The sequence below is a fragment of the Phalangium opilio genome, unplaced genomic scaffold (genome assembly GCF_054372755.1).
Source record: "Phalangium opilio isolate 3A_F unplaced genomic scaffold, DU_Popi_V2 ptg000487l_1, whole genome shotgun sequence".
Taxonomy (NCBI): domain Eukaryota; kingdom Metazoa; phylum Arthropoda; class Arachnida; order Opiliones; family Phalangiidae; genus Phalangium; species Phalangium opilio.
This window is the reverse complement of record NW_028324237.1, coordinates 942,954-952,397: the sequence shown is the minus strand read 5'-3', so window position 1 is coordinate 952,397 and position 9,444 is coordinate 942,954.

The following is a 9,444-nucleotide window of genomic DNA, read 5'->3' as shown; positions in this document are numbered from 1 at the left end:
TTTTAGCTTAAAAGGAACTTTATATTACCACAACCCACCCATAGGGGTTACAGGGCTCGGTTAGAGATTTAATTATAATTAAAATTTTTTCAGGTCAGACCCAGGAATCGAACCCGGGTCGTTGGCGTAGAAGACAAACGTTCTAACCACTAAACCATAGAGACTTGATAGAAACTCCGAGTTTTTTATTATTTATTTTTATCTCTAAAATGTCGGGGTGATATGGGGTGGGGTACCTCTTAATCTGTGGGGTCGGAAACTTTTGAATTTTTATCTGTGGGGTCGGATACTTATGAATTTGTATGTTTGGGGTTTTTATATTTATTTTCTTTTTATGTATGTGCTAATTAAATAGATAACGATTTTTCTACCGCGCTCCTCATGTGTTTTGTTCTCGTTCGGTAGCTATCGTCATCTATGTTATGTTTGACTGGAACGTTTTGGCGGTTAATTCAAATGTGGGTTTAGATAGAGCTAACATAGTGTTAAATGAGCGTTATGCGTTTGATCATTTTAGCATTGCTAAAGGTAATTCGAGGGGATAATCACTAAAATGCGTAATCACTATAACTAAACTTTCTCTTTCAAAAGTTTCTGGGCATAAGTCCTTGTAAGAAATTTATAAGATGCGATAAGTGTGCATCGGCATAAGTCTATGTTGTAAACTCATCGAGGGGATTATCACTAAAAACTATCTGTTCTTCGATTCGCCGGAATATTAGAATTACAGCATAAGTAAATTTATACGGCTATAATTTAATCACTGTTTAGAGTGGGGAATCGAGGGGCTATTCACTCATTTAAGCATTGTAAACGATAGCGCTATTCACTCATTAGGGTAAGGTATAGAGGGGTTATCCACTCATTAGGGTAGGGTATAGAGGGGCTATTCACTCGTACGATATGGCTACTATTACGAGCCCTTGGGCCGTCTTGTTTCTTTAACTTAATCAATCAAAGCGGGAAAGGGAATGGATAACTATAGTGGAGATTCGTAGCTTTTTATATGTAAAACTCAAAACACTTGAGAAAATTGGTAAAATTTTATTTGGAGATTTATTAATTTAATAATGTTGAAAGTGGTGAAATTGTGGGGGTTGTGGATTTCTGATAAACTTGAGATTATTAGGAAACGTTTATTTTAAGATTTATTGAACTTACAGGAATTAAACCAATTTATTTATTTTATTAAAAAAGTTGATTATTGTTTTGTCTTATACAGGGCACAACAACTACTGTTTTTAGAATGATATTTACAAATAAATTCTTCGTTGTATTTATTGAGAGCACTGTACTTGGGACAGTTTTTTTCCTCCAAATTTACAACATTTCGTTCTAACAGTTTGGAGAAAATAAGACTTTTCTCCAAACCTTCTGTGTAAAAACTCGTTGACTTGGTGGAAATGAGTGTCATTATATTTGATAAGTCATCAAATTCAAGTTCTCCCTCATCCCAATGTACGTTACAAGTATTGCGACTGATCCACGCATTGGTTCGCTTTTCCCGAATATTCAGGTTCTGGTACGGGTACGGTGCTTTGAAAAGAAAAACTTCGTTTCCCCGTTTCAGTTATGAGAAACGCTAACTCTTTTATTGTGTATTGTCCGTTTGCGCGGAGGAAGTTTCCCTCAATTATACAGGACATCTTCTAAAGTAAGATTATTTTTGTATGAATAAAATCATTAAAGGGGGGATGAAGATGGAACTAAAGTAATTTTTTATGGATTTCTTTACAAAAATTGGATCAGTTTGCGTAGTAAATTTAGGAAACGTATCTGAATCGTTTTAAAAATCACTTCATTTTCTTCTTCACCCTACTTTTAACCCTATCGAAGACGTTTACTTACGATAATTTTAACAAGTTGATGGATGGTGTTTGTCTTCCCAGAAGTGGGTGTGTGCGCTTTTATATATTAAGAATTTTCTTATCTTTCATTAAACTAACATTACCACTTCTCTGTATTTATCAATGCTTTTCAATGCCATTGTGTCCCAACCTCCACAACCTCCAAAACCTCCACAAAACCTACACAACCTCCCAACATCCGCGCAATGTTGTCGGACGCCCATTGTAACTCTACTCCTGAGGATCCGAATAAACTTTGATCTTGTTCAGACCCGGGAGAGGGCCATCAAGAAGGCGAATTCTCCGACGTTCGAAAGGCTCACCATCTTCAAGAATGACCTAGTTGGAATTCACCGACTGAAGAAATACCTGACTTTAGACCGACCCATTTACACAGGCTTCACCATTTTATACTTGTCGAAACTGGTTATGTATATGTGTTGCTAAATATGGCGAGGCAGCCAAACTTCTTTTCACAGATACAAATTCCTTGACGTACCATATCTTCACCGACGACCTTCCTCGGGACTTTGCCGAGAACACGGAGATGTACAACTTCTCCGACTACCCCAGGGACCTTCCACTCTATAGCGAGAAGAACAAGAAGGTTCTGGGGAAGTTCAAGGACGAGCTAAATGGAGTACAAATCCAGGAGTTCTGCGGGATCCATCCGAAGATGTACTCCATTCTGTCGTCGAAGGGGGAGAAGAAAACACCGAAGGGGGTCTGTTGTCGTGTGGTAAAGAAGAAGATACGTCAGGCCGACTACAAGGAATGCCTACTGCAACGAAATCTCACCGTGGAAGAAATGAAGAGGATTGTAAGTCAGAAGCATGAACTGTTCTAGGTAACTCAGAGAAAGCTTGCCCTGAACCCGTGCGATGATAAGCGATACATCATCGACGGTGTGTCAATTTACTCACTAGGACATTTTAAAATTAGGGACCTATAAAAGCTATAGTTTTGCTCCGTGGCATAGCCCGGTTTCTCGATTTATGCAAATTATTTTTTCAAATATCTTAGAATTGTCTAACTTTAATATCTTCGAACCGTCTAAGTTTAATATCTTTGCACTGTCTAACTTTTTTTAGAAATATCTTTCGTGTAAATTTGTATATGTAAATATGAAAACTTGTTATTTTTTATAAATTTTTTGATTGTGGTTGAAAATAAAATAAATACAATTATGTTAAAGTATTTTTCCTACTCTTAATTTTTCATGTACAAATAGGGGGGAGGGGGGCCGGCCAACCCGCGCGACCGAGCGCGTGCAGGTGAATTTGTCCGCGCCTTCGATTTAAATATTTCCCCGCGCGCGTGCGCGACGCGTGGTTATCTGTAAAAATATTCAAGACTGCATTTGTTTTAAAAACACTTTATTGATAATCTCTTATACACAAATTCCGATATCATTTTATCATTCGTATCTTTATCAATTTTAAACTTTCAACAAATATCATACAATTTAATACCTCTACATCTGAACAAAGAAAAGTAAGTGCAATATCCGCCCCGAGTATTGGAGAAATCTCCTTGAAACTGCTTTGAATGAAAAGTTACCGTTAGACTATTACGTTCCACGAAATCATTAAATTGAAACATGTCGGGAGGGTTTCTGAAACTGTCGAAAAACTCTGTATTTTGCCAACTTGGATAATACGTACATGTACAAGTCCAATGCTCGCCTTCAGTCTTTGACGAGCCAGTATTCACAATATACAGTGAAGGGAAAATGTTAACTTTCTGGGGTTGCTGGTCGGCAGCAAAAACACCTCGAAACAGATCTTTGGTGAATTTATTCTTTTGCGTAATTTTAGTTATTTGCAGTGTGTCCATTTTTTAATTGTGATTGTAAATAACTGTTCTGTTTTCATCAATCTAGATCAAATTCTGAAACTCAGAGTAATATGGAACTGTGATAGTCTTGGGCAAGTCCTTGGCGAATTTTAATTCCAATCGCAAGTTACCATTCCTTATCAATTGAAATTGAGAAATTGAACTACTGAGGTCGGCGCTTAAATCAAAGGCAAATATGCAATTTCCATCGGGGAATTCCTCCCGCGAAATGTAAATTCCCTCGTCGAATAACCATTGAGAGGTTTGAGTAATGATATTAGTATAAGATCTCATATATTGACCACCAGAAAAGATTAGGGTAAGAAGTTTATGAGGGACAATAGCTCCGGCAAGGAACAAGGCAATATGATTTAAATCAAAATGTTGAAAATTAAACGGGAACTTTTTGTATTCACCCAAATAAGCATTCTGGTCTACAAGAGCGAAAAAAACCTTTTTGGGTAGTTGACCCATGAATAAATTATCTCTAACGCATATTATGTACAGACTGTTAAAAAAGTCTTTGCGCGTTGCGTTTTTCGCACATATTTTACTATATTTCAAAAACTATTCAAGTTAGCGCTCTGGAATAAAGTGCGTTATAAAAGTTTTGCATTTCTCTTTCATATTTTACCCGTTTCAAAGTTGTCCTTTGCATACTTATACCGGAAACCGGAAATGTCAAAATTATCAACTTTGAAAATATTGGATTCTCGAGGATATAAATGCGATTTTCGGAATCCTTGGGGTCGATTCATATTTGAAAAGTGTTCACCAAATTCAATTCGGATGAATAGGTCACGAGTAATCAGTCTTTATTCAAAATCTGGCAAACTTGGTTAGATTGGCGATAATTCATAATCGAGTATCGAATCTTTGTCGTAATAATGCTTGTTAGATGTTATGACACTTTATGCATATATATATGATTGGTCTTTTGGCGCAATACTTTGAAACAAATCAGACGTTCATTAAAGGGATGGTGAAGTGGAAAATAAAGTAATTTTTTATTGATTCTTCTATAAGACCAATCTGAATCGTGAAACATCCAGGAAATAACACCGAACGATTTTTAAACGACAAGTAGTTTGAAATTTCATGGATAATTTTAAATAGGGATCTCCGACCAATCGCGTAGCACCCCGCCTTTTTATCAACAATTTTCTCTTGGCACGCTCCGTGTTGAATTAATTTATCGCGAGATTTGAAAAAATTTGCGCGATGTGACAAATGTGGCGCGAGACATGGAGCGTGCCACGAGAATTTTGTTATTAAAAAGGCACGGCGTTACGCGATTGGTCGGAGTTCCTTTTTTGAAATTATTCTTAAAATCTTAACCTAATTTGAATATTAAAATCAATGGGAGGTATTCCCTGAATTTTTTAATAATGCATACTGGTCTCAAGATTAGTAGAAGAAACAATAAAAAAATCCCTTTATTTTCCACTTCCCACTCCCTTTAAGAGAAAACTCGCGTCTTTTGAAGAGGAGAAGCGGTTTGAAAATATTGTTATTTGGGCCATGATGTATAACTTAATTTAATAAAATAATGGCCTATTCGGATAAACAACAATGGAGAAATCTTCATGATACTGAGGATGAGGAGGAGGATGAACCAAAATAACTTCAAGAGGAAGACAAGTCAAGGGAAGATTTTTTGCCTCTACAAAGGATGACGGCGACACGCTAGCACCGCCTGAAATCGATGACCCTTTGGAGAATTTTAACCGTATTCTTCGCCTTGAAGAAGATAAGGACGAAGAAGATGCTGATAAGAACAAGATGGCCCCGGCAAGATTACACTTTTGCGCGCCCTCTAGTGACTAGAATTAGTATTACTATATTCATTGACCCCGGCAAATTTAAAATTTTCGGGTTTTTTTCCATTGTTTATAAAATAGCATTCCGATTATGAATAAAACCAATCTAGTAAGAATTAGGTTTACAGTTTAATTAAATAAGTAATTAACAAAATCTGTTCTACGAGTGAACTGGGACCTAATATTTGTAGGATAAATATACCCGAGACGAAATGCTTTGAACATATTCTAGTATAATAAAAGACTAGTTTACGAAGAAATACTCATGGTAATCGTTAAAACTTTATTAGGTGTAAAATTTCTAATAAAGGCGGAGAGCTTTCGACCCGAGGGTCTTCATCAGTCCAAGCCAACTGTTGGCTCTAAATTATCACAGAGATAAAAACCTATGACGTCATCTCGGTTTTTTGTTAATCAGATTGCGCCCTCTTACGGCTAAGATGTTTATCATTGATCACACCCCATAGTGTTGATTCACTGCTACCCTGATTTAAATTAAGTGTTCCGGACTTTTTTATAAATAGGCCCTCAATAAATTTTCTTTTTCGCCAATGTTTTTCATGATATAAAATCTTTGGTTCTTTAAAGTCTATTATATGACCTTTCGACTCCCAGACGTGTGTAGCTAAGCCATTCTCCTTATCAAAATTTTTTATACATTGTTTATGTCCATTAAATCTATTTTTTAGGGTTTGTTGGGTTTCGCCAACATAAGTTTTATTACAGGTTTGGCAGTTTACTTGGTAGACTACGCAACGGTTCTCTAATAAATTTATGTTTTGTTTTGGTCTATTTTTAACTAAGTGATCTCTAACCGTTTTCCCCCCCGCATGAATTAATTGAATACCAAATTTTCCCTTTAAAAGTCTACTTAATTTTTCACTGTTTCCTTTTATATACGGTAGTGCTAGACATGGCTGGGAGTCGTTAGGGTTGCTAATATTATTTTTCTTAATTACATGGTTTTTAAAAATAGAATCAATTAAATGATCTGGATAATTACTATTAATTAATTGTTTTTTAACTAAGGCTTTATCTATGTCAGGTTCGTCGGATATGTTTTCAATACGATATTTTAGACTTTTTACTATACCAATTTTTACATTGTGGCTATGACATGAATTAAAATTTAAATATAGATAAAGCCTTAGTTAAAAAACAATTAATTAATAGTAATTATCCAGATCATTTAATTGATTCTATTTTTAAAAACCATGTAATTAAGAAAAATAATATTAGCAACCCTAACGACTCCCAGCCATGTCTAGCACTACCGTATATAAAAGGAAACAGTGAAAAATTAAGTAGACTTTTAAAGGGAAAATTTGGTATTCAATTAATTCATGCGGGGGGGAAAACGGTTAGAGATCACTTAGTTAAAAATAGACCAAAACAAAACATAAATTTATTAGAGAACCGTTGCGTAGTCTACCAAGTAAACTGCCAAACCTGTAATAAAACTTATGTTGGCGAAACCCAACAAACCCTAAAAAATAGATTTAATGGACATAAACAATGTATAAAAAATTTTGATAAGGAGAATGGCTTAGCTACACACGTCTGGGAGTCGAAAGGTCATATAATAGACTTTAAAGAACCAAAGATTTTATATCATGAAAAACATTGGCGAAAAAGAAAATTTATTGAGGGCCTATTTATAAAAAAGTCCGGAACACTTAATTTAAATCAGGGTAGCAGTGAATCAACACTATGGGGTGTGATCAATGATAAACATCTTAGCCGTAAGAGGGCGCAATCTGATTAACAAAAAACCGAGATGACGTCATAGGTTTTTATCTCTGTGATAATTTAGAGCCAACAGTTGGCTTGGACTGATGAAGACCCTCGGGTCGAAAGCTCTCCGCCTTTATTAGAAATTTTACACCTAATAAAGTTTTAACGATTACCATGAGTATTTCTTCGTAAACTAGTCTTTTATTATAACATTCTACCATGGCAAAAGTAAAGTTTAATATTTATATTCTAGTATGTTCTCTTAAGGACTCCAAGGCCCAACTTTTGTTACCAAAGGTTACGTCGCTTAGCGGATAATTTGTACGTTGCTTCCCCTTGGTTTTTAAACTGCCCGGTATACGAAAGAAGCACAAGTTTTCTGTTTTACTTGAGCTTCTACAACTCTTCAAACAACAAATTCTAACCATTTTATTCATAAAAACTGGGTACACACTGCACGTTAAACCGACGGGCCTATTTCTACCAAAATGGCTTCGGTACATGAGCCTGGGGAATCAGAGTTGGTTCAGTGTTAAAGCAGTTTGTTAAAACGTACTGAAATGAATTTGGGTTGATAGCAGTCTGGGAAATAGCACACTTCCTCTGGTCCAAAACCAGTTTATTAATTGCTTGGACTAGTTTTTAATTCAAGAAGTTGGGGTTACTGGTCCTCAGGACGTTTATTAATTGCAAATCTATAGAAGAACAAAGGCTGGGACCAGTCCGGAGACCAGTTAATTATTTCGGGGACTAGGGGGGTCACTGGTCCCAAGGACAGGGTTGGCAAAAATTGAGTTTTTTAAAAAAAAAACAAAAGTTGTGTTTTTTATTGTTTAAAACACGATTTGTTGTTTTAAACTGTTTTTTAAACAAGTAGAAAAAAACAGTAAAAAACACAAAAAAACCTAGTTTAAAACATGTTTAAAATCACTCTTGCACATCTAATAGCCTATATATTATACATAGCGGCTCTCCATTTAAGCCACTACTCCCGCTAGCGCAAGGCGCTTATTTTCACAGCCTACCTGATTAAAAAAGGTCTTGGTTTGGACCAAGAAAGAAAAAACAAACGATGAGAGTGACGTTTATCAATTGACTGAAGATCCGATATTGCAATTTTTCTTTATTTATATAATTAATTCCTTAATCACAATTTAATTCAATCAACCTATTTAATTGTTAATCGATTTATTCCCTCCAAATGAATTGAAAAATAACATATTTGAGCTTTTTCAAGAACAAATTAGATTTTCCTAAATTATTTTATGATATTAATTATTTTGAAGGGAGTGCGTGTTAAGCGATCAATACAGAATATGTGAAATATTCTACTGACTGTTAAAAAAGAGCAAGAGCTCCTTAAATTTAGAATTTCAAGGTGTAAGAAATTGTCCGAGTGGAATTAGAACCAGGGACCACTTGAACCCAAAGCGAGTATCATACAGCTTGACCAACGGACCACGAAAACGTATTGAGAAGAAAAGCACAAAAAGACGAAATCAAGAGCTCCTAAAATTTAGGTTTTGAAGGTGTAAGAAAGGGTCCTTGCCACGGTTGGCAAAAATGTAGTAAAAAAAATTTTGTTTTTAATGTTTAAAACACGATTTAAAATTAGATTTTCCGAAAACATTTTATCATGAAATGAATTATTTAAAAGGGAGTACGTGTTGAGGGATCCAATTTGAATATTTGAAATGTTTTACTGACTGTTTAAAAAGAGCAAGAGATCTTTTCAAAACGAAAATGTAATTTTTTAATCGCGCATGCAAAATGAGGGTGATGGGTAAAATTGTTAACTTAACCCCAAATGTCCAAATGCTTGATTTCTTTTGTGGCCACTATTAAGGAATTTTCGCTTCCATACTGCAGAGTTTCTTGGTCAGAACTCATACATTTCAAACTTCACCACCCCTTTCTACTTTGTAGGCGCTTAATGTTTTCCGTTTACGGATTAAGCGTATTAATTTTAGCACTGTCAAGGGCCTGGTTTTAAATATTATGCGTAATCACTTCAGAACAGTAAAATGTACCAACAGTGTAGAAAAACGTTGTTCCTTTACCTTAGGTAGACGACAAAATAAGTTATTCTTAATCAAATTATTGAATATCAGTCTTCAATACAGATTTGTAACGGATCAATCAACTGGTAGGGTTTCCAAACAATTAAACACTCATTTGAAACAGTCAAATTATTGCAAGGTTTTGAC